The sequence below is a fragment of the Takifugu flavidus genome, chromosome 2 (assembly GCF_003711565.1).
Source record: "Takifugu flavidus isolate HTHZ2018 chromosome 2, ASM371156v2, whole genome shotgun sequence".
Lineage (NCBI taxonomy): Eukaryota > Metazoa > Chordata > Actinopteri > Tetraodontiformes > Tetraodontidae > Takifugu > Takifugu flavidus.
Window position 1 is genome coordinate 16,610,740 of NC_079521.1, and position 14,672 is coordinate 16,625,411.

Consider the following 14,672-nt stretch of genomic DNA (forward strand, 5'->3'; position numbering starts at 1 on the left):
TCAGAAGTTGTTGTGTAAGTCAAGAATTTTTGTTTCAATAGGACAGCCCATAATTTTGCTCATTTGGACTCCAGCTGGAACAGCTGACCATTATTTAGGGAAGCACCAGTTTTTGAAGCTAAAAAGAACCAAATTAAAACAAAGAGTATTAATAAAGAATAGTACAAACACAACTACTACTATTATTATTATTCTTCGATGGTGTTACCGGTTCGATACACGGTCTCCCTGGCAACCTTAATTTTTGGGAATTCTTAGTTTCGGGATCAGGAGCGGACGAAGGCGTTTCCTAAAGCGGTCAGGGTCGGATTTGATCCGCGTTATCTTCCAGCTGATCTGTTTCCATTTTCCGGGGCTGACACAGCAGCTCCTCATCTTCCCCACGGCTCCGTCTCCTGGCAGCAACAACACCCGTCTGCGTCGTCGCTACAGCGACAGGTTGTTAGCTACACCGTGTCAACCTACACTCCTAACAGCAGGTTTATCCAAGCCCAAAGACATCAACTCCAGGTAGTTTTGTGGCACGTTGGGACAGAACAGAGGTCCTAGAAGTGTTTCATTTCCCTCTAGTTTTAGGACTCTCCGACCAACACGGTATTCCGATGAACGCTCGCTAATATCCGTTTTCGCCTCTTGCCGTCCCCTCACGTGGAAACTTAAAGTTCTGGTCTGCGTCTCTGCGTGTGGGTGTGTAGCCGGCAACCGCACATCGACCGATTTACTTTGACTTTAGTTTACTTCGCCACCAACTGTGACGTTTCGCGTCGCCAGTCACTCGTGAAGTGGCGATATCGGCAGTCTCCTCCCCTCCCCGCTCAGGTCCACCAGCCACCAGAACTCACCTCTCACTACCCGGTTTGTTGAAATCATGAACATTTTCAGGGCACAGAACCGGCGGCGCCTTGCGAGGCGGCAGCGAGCGTCACGCCGGGCGGCGCTAGCCTCGAACCCGATGGGCTACGCGGCCACACAGCCAGTGCAGATACTTGGGTGGCGGGTAGGAAATGAGGGTCATTTACAACCTTCAAGACAGTAGGACAGACCAGAATATTAGCCATGATATCAGGACAGGCAGCATGAAGTGTTTGGAACTGCAGAATGTTGTTTTTTAATGGCCGATAAACCTCCGAAACCGACGCCGTTCCTGTTAAAACGGCAGCAGATGCTTCAGTTAGAGCCAGATGTGTTGCAGCGTTCTGATTGGCCGATTTCTGCAGCACTTCAGGTTTTCATTTCATTTTACAACAATGACTGCAGACCTTTTCAATCTTGGCCCGTGGACCGGTGACCTTCACGTGACAGATTTGTTTTCTGACCACAAGGCAGGCTGACAGGGGAGGGAATCAAAATTCTCATCACTCCTGCAAATTTGCCGGAATAATCCCCCAAAATAAGAGCCGCTGTGCTGAGATCATGTTTTTATGTTTAACCACAGCGGCACGTTACCGGGGACTTTTACATCGTGCTGTCTGTTTAAATACTTGGAGCGATAAGTTCCGGAAACCAAATCCACAATCCGGCCAAAATTTGGCGTGAGCTTTTAATCTCAGGAAACAAATATGCATTTGTGCAGCCGCTCTGGTTGAGTGGATTATGGACTATCGTTGCCATACAGCATATGATGCCAGCAGAGATTATAGCCGCTGTAGGTCGAATGAAGCGAATATTACAGCACTTTAACGTTAGCATTAGAGGCTACAAGGGCTCTTTCTCACAATCAGCTGGTGTTTTAAGGATATTTCTGCCATTGCTCCCTGTTACTGTTTTCTATTCCCATTATTCCAGACAAGTCGACTGTGAACCGGCACAAAACGTATTCCCATATTTCCCCATAATTGTGGCACGGTTGAAATAAGACTTTCATCGTTCTCATGGAAACCCATGAGTACACTTCAAGCTGCGCAATTACTCAAACCAAAAAAAGAGAGATGCTAATGTCAGAGTGGCGGAAAATATCACGGTGCACTCCCAGTCCAGGCGCCCGGTTGGGTCGGACGCGGGAGGCGACACGCTGGAGTGAGCGTCCAGCTAGCTTCGCCTCTTTCATCTGTTTACCGCGCCTCGCTCTTATCGCGCCTTTGATTACTTAATTATTCTTCATTCGGCTCAATTAAAACACAATTGACTCGGGCTGCGGCAGAAGTCGGCTCTCTGGGCGGCGGTGGCGGCGGCGGCGTGGCGGCAGAGGGAGGCTGCTCCAGTTGGCCTTCTATTATGTACTTGGAATAAATGAGATTCTGCTATTCTTTGGATGAAAGTCTGGCCTTTCTGATTACCATGCTAACAGCAAAATATAACTTTGACTTTTATAAAACGCTCGCGCACCTAGAGTCGAGAGAGGAATGGATTCACATACGTGGCAATCAACGCACCTTCCCCAAACAAAATTACTTTTTAGAAATAGAAATCGTTTTCTTTCTCTATTCATGCAAGTGATTTGTTGCGCAATGTCACCTTAGTGAATAGCAGCCCTGGTTTACAGCGGCTTTTTTCCCTCCTCCTTTCCTCCCAGCTCCTCCCGTGCCTCTATCTAAATCAGTCAATTTATTTCAAAATTGCATGTCGAGTGTAGGAGCAAGGGCTTATGGCAGTATATTAAATCAATGCACTCCAACAGTATGTATTTTGAGAAGGTTTAATTTTTTTCCCCCTTTTTTTGCTGATATTGATGGGGATGCACCTGGCTCCGAGTGTCACGAAGGACACGCCGTCGCAAATTTGAATCCCGTATATTCATGGAGGGGGGGGGGGAGTCGGGTGTGAAAAGCGAATGAGGTGGATTAATGGAGTTGAAAGTTGCTCCACAATATAGGGAAGACCTTGACTGTCTTTTGGTTGTGTGCGGTTGCCAGTCTGCTTTAATTCATCAGCGTCAGAAGGACAGACGGTATATCAAAGGGAGGGTGAACAAAACAAGAAGGCGCCATTCGGATTCTCATGAATGCTCAGATGCAGGATGTTCCTGGACTCTGCGGCCTTCAGCCGCTGGGTCAGAGGGGAGGATTCCAGGCTGGCCAACTGTTGCAGCCACCGCTTAAACAGGCACAAACTCTCCCGTTTATGTCTCTGTAATTAGCATTAGCTAAATGTGCAAAGTCAGGAGTCATGTACAGAAATATGGTGGATGGTGTAGAGAAGGCTTCCGTGGTTTATTCCAGGACTGCTGAACGTTTCCACGTCTTCAATCACCTCAGTGGATTTCAGGTAGTGTGTTGATGAGCAGGGGGTGTGAACGGACCCCTGGCTCTGTTTCGGACGCTCTAATTCTGGAAGTTTACCAACAGCCAGCCACTGATGGGAAGCTCTGCTAGCATTCCTGCTCGTTAGGTGAGCGGCTGATGAGGTAATAAAGCACCCGACCGTCCACACATAAACACTCACACCAGAATTCAGAGGGATTTAGCATTAGACGCTCGCATTTCTGCTCAATAAATACCTCTAATATTGTTAAATGATCAAAACAACATAGTCCTCTATTCCCGATCTACTAACGAATTACTGCAGTAATGAATTATTAGACTAAAATCAGGGACTTTAGCTGACAGACAGCTCAGAGGTTGTTTTGTTCTGCTGAAATTCTCGCGTGTACTTGAGTTCAAGTATCAAATAGCTGCATGTCTCCCCCCTGAGTTTGCGGCACCTTGAACGCCCTCAACCGGCATTAATAGGAGATAATTATTGGCGCTCAACAAAAAGAGAGGTTCATTTTGAATTATTAACAAGTTAACTTTGTATTGGAGGCACTTTATCCCCGAGGACAAACAGCCCAAATGTTTGCAAAATATAATTAAGCTGAGGCATCTTTAAATGTCATTGCTGCCTGCGCCATGTCTCAAATTGTTCTGCATCAACAGAATTTAACGAGATGGCTAAGGAATCCATTTCCTGCAAGCATGTGATAAGCCACACATACAGTGGAGCACTTTCATTGATTGCCAAAATAAAGCATTTTGTATGCAAATGGGGGATGGAGTGGCTAAGCTGATTCAGCCTCATGGACACCAAATAATGGTCTTTACAATTAATACTTTTACATGCTATCCATTGAAAATTCCATCTTCCATTTAATGCCTCTAAAACATTCACACATGCCCAGAAAAGCGGAGGGGGGGGGGGGGGGCTCCAATGGATTAATATGAAAGCCAATAAACAAATAAAGCCATGCCATCTTTCCCTCCTCCCCCTGTGTTGGTCCCTTTCCCTCCATCTCATGCTCCTGCACATTTTGGATTAACAGATAATCTTTGAACATGAAGGAAGGTCTGCTAACCCCGAGGGGGTGGGACGCGCCGGCTGAAAGGGAGCACGGGATTGGGCCGTATTGTGCGTAATATGCTTGTCTTGTTCTTGTTAACATACAGCTCTTTATGTAGCGGCGATACCGCCTCCAACACCAGCGCGTCGCTCCTGCAGGTTGTGGCGGGAGCATCGTTCCCGGGTGAACGTGTGTCTCTAAAGACGGGGGGACGTTGTGTCGTGATAATCTGGACATCCAGAGCACCGTCGCTACGATAAGATGGCAGCTCTGAGAAAAGAGAGTTTTTACATGTGCGCTAATAATCCAGGAGCAGAACCGAAAGACTCTAATCTGAGATTGTTTTATGGTAGAAAACAATGCTAATGTTGTGTTAGCTGCTGTCCTACCGAGGACTTTTTGTCCTTTTGTCACAGCGCCACCAGCAGGACCAAAGACGTCACGATAGCGTATGATGCTAACAAACCTTCACCAGTCTCTCAAAGTCCAGCCGCTCTGAATAAAGACAGACACCTCTCAGTTATCTATATTTGGGGGTTTATAGTGTCTACCAAAGTTCACCACCTTGTCTGCTGTCATGCCGTCTCCTTTTTGGGGGTCTTTTGCCCCCCCCCCCCCCCCACTGTGTGTTATTCTCAAAATCTGGTATCGGAGTCAAGGACGGCCGCAAAAACTGTTGACAGCAGTGTTTGGAGTTAATGAGATGGCCGAGCCCCCCGTAGACCCAGTGAAAGGCAGCGAGGAGGATGAGGGCGAGGGGACTGACCTTCTGATCAGGTGAGCAGGCAGGGACCCGAGGACAGAATCCCATCTCTGCTGCCCAGGCTGAAATTTTGTGCTTGAGAAGAGTTTAACGTTTTTAAATCCCAATTGCGCTCAGTGGGGAGCGTCCTCTTTCCCTTTGCCCTCACGGCTGAGCTGAGGAGGGGGCCGGGGTTTGGAGATTTTGGGGGAGAATCGATAGGATAGCGGTGAAGAGAGGTGAAGCTAAACTAGGACGGGGGGGGGGGGGGTAGTGAGTGCTATAGATGTGTGAGCAGGAATTACGTACGACACCAGCGTTCTCGGGCTGCAACCTTTAGCACACGATTTAGGAAGGTCCTCGTTTGTGGGGCTCTAAGATATGGTGGCCCTGCTAGCGCTCGGCCCAGAAAGACGTTGCTTGTTGTTTGTTGTTTGTTTAGAAATGCTTTAAAGCCTCCTACGTAACCCTCAGTCTTGTCTCTGTCAGGCAATTTCAATTTGACTTTGCTTTAGTTTCACTTAAAGTTGACAAGATGAGCAAAAGCTCCCTCAGTCTTTCCCTGTTCACCGTTTTTCCGCACCAGTGACCTGGAATAAAAATGTTTCCGTTTAAGCGATAATCTGTCATTTCTAATAATCTCCCTTTCTTGTGGAAACACTGTCAATAAACTGATACGTTAGGAACAAATGCAAAATCCTTTATCTCCAAAGATCCACAGGCTTTCCCTCAGATACAGGATGAAAACAAACATTCTTTTTTATGAAAAAGGGAAACTTAGATGAGATGGAAAATGTGGCTTTTTGCTCCGTCGGATCCAACTTTTAGTCAACATTTGTTGCGTTGACTCTTCCGGTTATAAAATAATGCCCCTTTGTGTAAATAATCACACTTTGATTATCTGTTCACTCGCTGCTGTATCCTTTTGATCCTAAATTTTTTTGCATGTATTGTGATTTTCTTTTACTTTTAATTGGTTCTGGTAGAACCAAAATAAGACTTTGCAGATTTAGCCTTCCTTTGCTGAGATGATTGGTTTGTTTTCACCTGTGCAGCTACGTGCTCCCCAAAGACAGAAAAGTAATTATTTTTTAATGATCATGAACATTTAGTGAAATCACATTTAATGACCTGTTTTGCTTTGTTTTTTTTTTTTACTTGTGGTGAAAATCTTGAAAGGATTTCTTTCTTCTCCCCTGAACCTCCAGCTCTTAGCATGCTTTCTGTGAACGGATCCTCACGGCGTCCTCGTTGTGCACGAGCCAGGCATGTTTATTTAGTTAATGCGTGCCAAATCCAGAGGGTCAAAGAAAATGTAATTTTGAAGTCAGATAAAGGCTTATCAATCAGTCCCCCACTCCCAATGTTCCCATTAGATGTTTAGATCATTTTCCAGTTGTGTGTCTGGTAGATTGGGCGGCAGCAACAGCGACACCAGCGGTCACGGTGGGTATTGCGCGTCAATTCTGCAAAGGTTCTATAGGAGGAGCTTCAGGGGGGAAATGCTAATTAAAGTATACATGATATGCGTAAGAGGCGGTAAGGAGCTCAGCAGTGACTGCCAGTGAATGAAGATGTCTCTGCAGATTGTATTATTTACTCTGCTCAGGAAATCAGAGGAGTGTGAAATCCTCCCCAGCATATTGCTTAGTGTTCTTGATTTCTGGAAGCGATCCCAACAAAGGCAATTTAAATGTCACTGGTTTAAAATGCCCTTTAGTGACAACTTAGCCTTCATCATACCTACATTAATTAAACTCGCCTTTACTGTAGACTCTGACACAGTCATTTCCTGGCCAATTGTGTATGCATGAGTAACTCTGTCTTGGTCTGCTTTCTGATGATAGGCCAGAGCTCTACTTGGAGAAAATGAGCTTGGAGTCTTCCGAATTTTAGAGAAGCTCAGAAATGACAGTGAGGAGCCCGAGACGATGCTAGTTTGTGCTGCAGAGCTTCAGCTAAGATGCGACGCTGCTGAATTAATAATCTAAAATATGATGTGCCCACTCTGCAAAGTGTAATAATACAGGTTTTAGCCTGGCACCAACCATCTGGATCCTTCAGGCTTTGTGTATTCCTCCTGATACTGTTTTGATTAAGAAATTCTTTTCATCAATTGCGATATTTCGGCAGCCAATCAGCCGGAATCATCCTGCCATTTATTTATTTCACGCCTGCACTATTTCAACACTGCAAATAAATGCTAAAGGAAGAAAAAAAAAATCAATATCTATCAGCACAGTAAATTATGTTTGCACTTGAAAGCAAAAGAACAACTTCAGAAATGGCAATCTTCCAGGGCGGAGATGCAAAACGGTTCCGGTTTGGACATCTCGCCGTCCCGCATACTTGTTGAATAAAACATCTGTCTCACGCACAAGGTAACGGCGCCGAGCGGGCTCGTGTTTGCAGACATGAAGCTCCCTATCCTTCACCGGGCCCCGGAGAGTTTAGCCTTGATGCATTTTACACCAGCCCAAAAAAAAACCCCGCATTGACAAGTTATCTGTGACCTGTGGCGAGAGCGGGAACGGCTGCGGCGAAAATCAATCTCTGCCTTCGCCTTTTGCCTTGAATACCAGCAGAGCAAACAAACGGGCCTAAACAATACTATATATACCACATATCAATTACACTAAATGCCTCAGTATCTATACTTCACTGTCCCAGGCACACACACCGGTTACAAGGCACACACGCTGCTGCAAGACGATAATGGCGCCGCATTGTTCCTCGCCATCTGGAGTGCTGATAAGGCCCGCCTGTGCATGGTTGATAATGAGAACAGGCAGAGGAAAAGTGAGTGTTAAACATTTCCTTGGCCCATGAAAAAGGTTCCATTAAGTCCACTGACCCCAATTGAATATTAATGAGCTAATTAACAGATTTATTGTTATGCGCAATTTCTGGAGGGGCAATTTCTTTTTTTTTTTCAAGTGCTGTTATTTTTTCTAATTATTTTCTGTACTTTTTCTAATTGAATCTTTGGAGCTGCCAGCTTCCTGTTTGCGCCATGGCAACAACAACAACAACAACAACAAGGAGCTGGGATCTGTTTTTCCTTAACTACAAGGAGGAACGGGAAGAAACGTTAGCTTCCACGCCAGGCTTTTCGTCAACAGGACCATTTTCCCGCGCGGCGCTAGCCCCGAACGGCTCGTCTTTAAACGCTCCGTCCCGCTTATCCGTTCTGGGAAATGCAAAGGGCAAAAGATGTTCAGGCGCCGCGTTACAAACACGCAATCACGTTTCCCCCCCGTACGTTTGCAGCACGCCGCGTCGCACAGAGGACTTTACAAAGGTGTAAATGGGCAGTGACAGCTGGGCTTGATAGATAGCATGATCATCTGATGGAGAGGAGGCATTGGAGCGGTCGTGCGCGGGCAGCTGGCGAGCACGAGCAGCTATTGAGGGACGGAAGCCTCGGGGAGGAATGATTGCCCGTACTTTGTTTAATAGATACGTAGACGCGTATGAGGAATGCAGGTTTTGAATGGCGGTCGATAGCGCTGATAGCCGAAGGTATTTCTATTTAAACACAAATGTGTCTGTCACCAACTACGTGCGCAGGAAATGATCAATTTGGCAACGATCCCAGGTTATGTTATGGGGATCCATCTCCCTGCTACTCTGGAAGGGCTTGGAAATTGCTTCAAGAGCCACGATGGGGCTTTATTTGATTTTTGCCTTAAAACAACAGTATAAAAATAACCGTCTCCTGACGGGGGGGTGGGGGCGGGGGTGCAGGCGCCTCTCATTTTCACCACATGTGGCCTGTGCGGCTGGTGCACCACGTAGTTTCAGATTGCACCGTTACAGATCTGCTGCCAGCTGCACACTTTGTCGACACTGTTGGTGCAAACACTGGATCCAGGGGCAGAAACAAAGAGGAGGTGGGCGGAGGGGGCCAAGAGGTCACCTACCCAAAAAAAAACCCCGCATTGACAAGTTATCTGTGACCTGTGGCGAGAGCGGGAACGGCTGCGGCGAAAATCAATCTCTGCCTTCGCCTTTTGCCTTGAATACCAGCAGAGCAAACAAACGGGCCTAAACAATACTATATATACCACATATCAATTACACTAAATGCCTCAGTATCTATACTTCACTGTCCCAGGCACACACACCGGTTACAAGGCACACACGCTGCTGCAAGACGATAATGGCGCCGCATTGTTCCTCGCCATCTGGAGTGCTGATAAGGCCCGCCTGTGCATGGTTGATAATGAGAACAGGCAGAGGAAAAGTGAGTGTTAAACATTTCCTTGGCCCATGAAAAAGGTTCCATTAAGTCCACTGACCCCAATTGAATATTAATGAGCTAATTAACAGATTTATTGTTATGCGCAATTTCTGGAGGGGCAATTTCTTTTTTTTTTTCAAGTGCTGTTATTTTTTCTAATTATTTTCTGTACTTTTTCTAATTGAATCTTTGGAGCTGCCAGCTTCCTGTTTGCGCCATGGCAACAACAACAACAACAACAACAAGGAGCTGGGATCTGTTTTTCCTTAACTACAAGGAGGAACGGGAAGAAACGTTAGCTTCCACGCCAGGCTTTTCGTCAACAGGACCATTTTCCCGCGCGGCGCTAGCCCCGAACGGCTCGTCTTTAAACGCTCCGTCCCGCTTATCCGTTCTGGGAAATGCAAAGGGCAAAAGATGTTCAGGCGCCGCGTTACAAACACGCAATCACGTTTCCCCCCCGTATGTTTGCAGCACGCCGCGTCGCACAGAGGACTTTACAAAGGTGTAAATGGGCAGTGACAGCTGGGCTTGATAGATAGCATGATCATCTGATGGAGAGGAGGCATTGGAGCGGTCGTGCGCGGGCAGCTGGCGAGCACGAGCAGCTATTGAGGGACGGAAGCCTCGGGGAGGAATGATTGCCCGTACTTTGTTTAATAGATACGTAGACGCGTATGAGGAATGCAGGTTTTGAATGGCGGTCGATAGCGCTGATAGCCGAAGGTATTTCTATTTAAACACAAATGTGTCTGTCACCAACTACGTGCGCAGGAAATGATCAATTTGGCAACGATCCCAGGTTATGTTATGGGGATCCATCTCCCTGCTACTCTGGAAGGGCTTGGAAATTGCTTCAAGAGCCACGATGGGGCTTTATTTGATTTTTGCCTTAAAACAACAGTATAAAAATAACCGTCTCCTGACGGGGGGGTGGGGGCGGGGGTGCAGGCGCCTCTCATTTTCACCACATGTGGCCTGTGCGGCTGGTGCACCACGTAGTTTCAGATTGCACCGTTACAGATCTGCTGCCAGCTGCACACTTTGTCGACACTGTTGGTGCAAACACTGGATCCAGGGGCAGAAACAAAGAGGAGGTGGGCGGAGGGGGCCAAGAGGTCACCTACCCAAAAAAACCACCCAAAAAAATAATCTCCCACGTTGCTGCAGTCCTATCATCTCTCCCAATAATCAGAATCCTTTAGGATTCAGCGGAAAAGGCAATTTGGGACATTTTTATAACCTCTTATCGACAATAATGTCGATATGTCTGCCTCCGTGTGCCTGTAATCAGTTTATGGTGAAAATTCAATCCCGGCGTAATCAATTTAGGGCCCCTCACAAATATAACTTAGAGTAATGAACTCATCCTGCTGTTGTATGGAAATTCCGTCTCATTACAATAATTTTGCCTGATCCGCTCGGCAGCCAATATTAAGAGTCAGAGCCTACAGACATCATTTGGGTTATTATGCTATACATCATAAATAGCGTTCGGCTCATTAAACCCGTCAACAACGAGGTGGGTCACGATGACAATAAGGTTGGCCGTGGCGTCACAGATTATGTATTTGCCCTTAAGACTGACTGGAGGTTTCTGAGCTACGTTGCTGCTGTGCTGCATGTTTAAATTCCAGAATTCCAGATCTACGCGCAGCGTTTATCCACTAATCTCTCATCAGATAGATTATTAAAGTGCACTCTTAACTGCATGGAGAGCCCTTTTTTTGCTGTCATTATTTATTTGATTAGTAGAGTTAGATTCATTGCACGTGTAAACAAAGCTGGAGGGGACGTTTCTCTGGAACTGGAGCACGCCGTGCCAAACAGGAAGTAACAGGGTTCTAGGCTGTATTGTTTGTTTAGGTCCGGTTGTGAGGGGCCACACTTGGGTCTTTATGTGAATGTACATTTGAGCGTGTGAAGCAGGGGCACCCTTGTCCCTGCACAGATGTTCCACAACGATGTTGGAGATCATCTCATTGCTAGTTGATTCTGACCTGCTGCTGTCAGCGGCAGCTCCGATCGGGTGACCCTGACCCAGCCAGAGCTTTAGTCAGGACTGACATTTAATCTAAGATTCATTTTGGAAGTAAACGATCGTTAATTAAATGAAACCATTAAAGTCCGGTGTCTATTTATCATTTGGATGTGTAAACTGCGAATAAAAAATGGAGGCATTTTTCAGTAATGTACAGTATGTCATTGGGATGGGCTCCAGCGTCCCTCCGACCCTGATTTGGAATGAGCAGCCGTTAACAGAAAATGAAATGAACTCTAGGAGGACAGTAAGGCTGAGCTAATTAGAGGATAGCATCTTTTTGTCCTCTTCTGCTCTGATACCCAGCTCTATAGACTGGAAATCAGTTCTTATTCATCCCTTTATCTGTTTTTTTTATACAAGAATATATAAAAAAAGTGAGGACTTTGTGCTTTTTGTTAGTTTATGTTCATTTCTTTTCATTTCCATTGTGTTCTTGACTTATCATATTACTTTAGCTTCTTCCGCACTTTAGCTTCTTTTCTCTATTTAAGACCACACAGCCTCGCTAGCACTTTGAATACATTAGTTATTATTGCCCACACAACTTTCCTATCATTTCAAATGCATCATTTAAGTGTTGAAAAGGCTTCCTTGGGCCCGTAGCCTCCGACCGCACCGTTGTCTATAAGTGACAACATTGATAGAAGCTTTGATTACCCTCATGGCTGGAAAATGAGTGGAACCAAAGTGGGGACAGGGATCAAACAAAAGCTCACAGTAATTGGTTTTAAACTGCACGCCGGCGTGAATGTATAGCACTAAAAGAGCCTTCTCTGCCCTGCTTCTGAGGTGTCAAATAGAGTTCTAAAATAGCTTAATGCATCTTGAAGAGGGTAATCTTTTGTAACAATCAATTACAATGCATTTCCCCTCTCTGAGTGCTAATAGCTCCTGTCTGTGCACACCATGAAGCATGTCAAGTAAATATACACTGTTTTCCTTTTAAATGTCTTATAATATGCATAGGGAACACAGAAACACACTATGATAGAAGGGTTTGAGCGTCGGAGCTGCAGAAGCGATGCAGACGAGTTTTTTACTCAGAGAAATGAGAACGGAGCAGTCTGTGGCTTTCCTCCCATTAGCCAGATTGAATTACTGTGTTTTACTGTTAAGGGCCATCTGTTCAGATTTACGTCATATTTCTAAATCTGTCATCTTGTGTCTGTGCGCGGAAACTGTTGGTGGAACAGTGTTTCGCTGGAAATAAAACGTGTAAAGACTGTGACACTTAGCGCCGCTGTTTGTCGACAGTTCAAAACAGATCCACGTTGGCGTTGCGGCAATATGGCTGCCTTGAAGTTTAGACGTTGTCAGCTACTTGCTTTGGCAAAGAAAGCCGATTAACGGAGCCAAATAACACAAAAGGTTGGCAAAGATGTAAATTAAATTGCGATTCGTACCGACTCCTTGAGCAAAGAAGGGATACAAATGTCATCGAACTTAAAAACGTAGACCGATCAGTTATTGTTAGTATTTTTGTGCACGTTTAAGCATTAGTTTTTTAATATATACTGAAGTGTGGTTGACAGCATTTATAAACCGTTAGGCGATCGCCAATGAGGACGCCTGTTGAGAAGGATAACACGGGAGCGCGTGATTAAGCTCGTAGCCTCAGGAATGCCGTATTCTCCTGATTGAAATGCCGACCAGGTTCTGTATAAGTTGAGCCTGGAAGAGCCTCTAAAATGTCAGTGATCCAATGTGCCGTCACAAAGATGGAGGTGCATGTCTTTAGACGACAAACCATTTCCCTGGCAGCAAAAAGACGCCTCGCAGCAACCTCCTCGCGGCCCAACAGGCCTTGCACTGTCACCGGGCCTCACTAGTGAATTGAACGGTCCACAGATTACTCAATTATTTCTATATACCAGCCTTCCATGCCAGACTAAAGGCCTATTATTGGAGGGACTGCGACCATAGGAACTTATTACATGTGTGACCTTTTAAAGCCTTTCACCGTGATGGATCTCAGGTGAGAATTTACTGGAATCAATTTTTATCTGAAATCTCGATGCTTGCTCACCTGCCCTGCCCTGTGTGAAGCATTCACTTTATAAAAGGGGGAGAAAACTAAAAGAGCGAGAGAGAGAGAGAGAAAATCATTTCCTTGACTGGCGGAAATGGGCAGCATTTAAAAGCATACCGAGCGCCTTTGTGTCCCTTCCTCCCAAATTAAAGAGACTTTGAAATCAAGGACTGGAGGATGTGTTGGAGTATTGTGCTTAATCAAGGTAGAAATACAAAGACGGAGTCTGTTCCCCAAAGGTTCACATCAAACGGTGCATCCCACTTTGTGAGCTATTTAATCAGTTAAAACACAGATGGCAGGTTGCCGCAATTAATTAATCATATATGAGGCGTCCTGTACCTGCTTGCAGAAAGTGTGTCAGTGCTATGGAGATCTCACTGTACCTCTGTGCCACTAGAAGAATGGTTAAGTTTTAAGTTATGCTGAGCATAAAGTGCAGACTGTGAAAGGCTGTTCAGGCTCCAAGGCTTCACCCGGTGCAGTCGGACTGTTGTGGACCCTGCAGTTTGGATAGGAAAGCACAGTTAGAGCCCGGTTCGCTCCAAACATGGTGCTTGAAAATTAGGAAAGAAGTTAAATCTTGCTTTCATCCCAGAAAGAAAGGGCAAAAAAGATCTTGTCTCTGACGCCCTGAGAGTCCTGTAGGTGCTTTCAGGTGTCCACAAGCTAGGAGGCTTCTGTCTGGCCTCCTCTGCTACACCGACGCTGACCTTCAGAACAGAACCAGTGACCACTGGATTCATGGTCAGGTCTCTGACCAAGACCAGACAGCCTCGCTAAGATTGGATCCATTGGGCGCTCTTGGAAACCTTCGCATATTTTTGCAACTTGATACAATCCTGCAAAGCGAAATCTTACTCCCACAGACTGCACTAGCAAATACTGCAATGGCCTCTGGGTAAAAACAAGATGGCAATAATCTAAGGTGGACGGTGGAATCCGGTGGATCCCTCTTTGCAGAGGAGGAAGACAGAGGAGCTCACAACTTTAGAGTCAAAGCACAGAAGAGAACTGAAAGAACCAAAACCCACAGATTTACCAAATCTGGCAAACTGGAAACATCTGAGCTAGTAAACACAGGAACAATGAAACCAGGGAGGGGCAGAATAATCAGGAGTGGGATGAGATGAACAAAGGAGTGAAGTTAAATTAGGACACGGCACTAGAGGAAAAGCTCCGAGCAAGAAACTTTACTGGAATCCTTTTATTGTTCATCATCGACGCACGATCGAAGCAGCCACTTACAAATGAAGAGAAGTTTTGTCGTGGATGCTGGAACGGCTAAATCGAACCAAACATGGCGTCTTTCTGCTAGTTTTAAACCAAAGGCCTGCTCTGCCTGGACAGAAACACGTA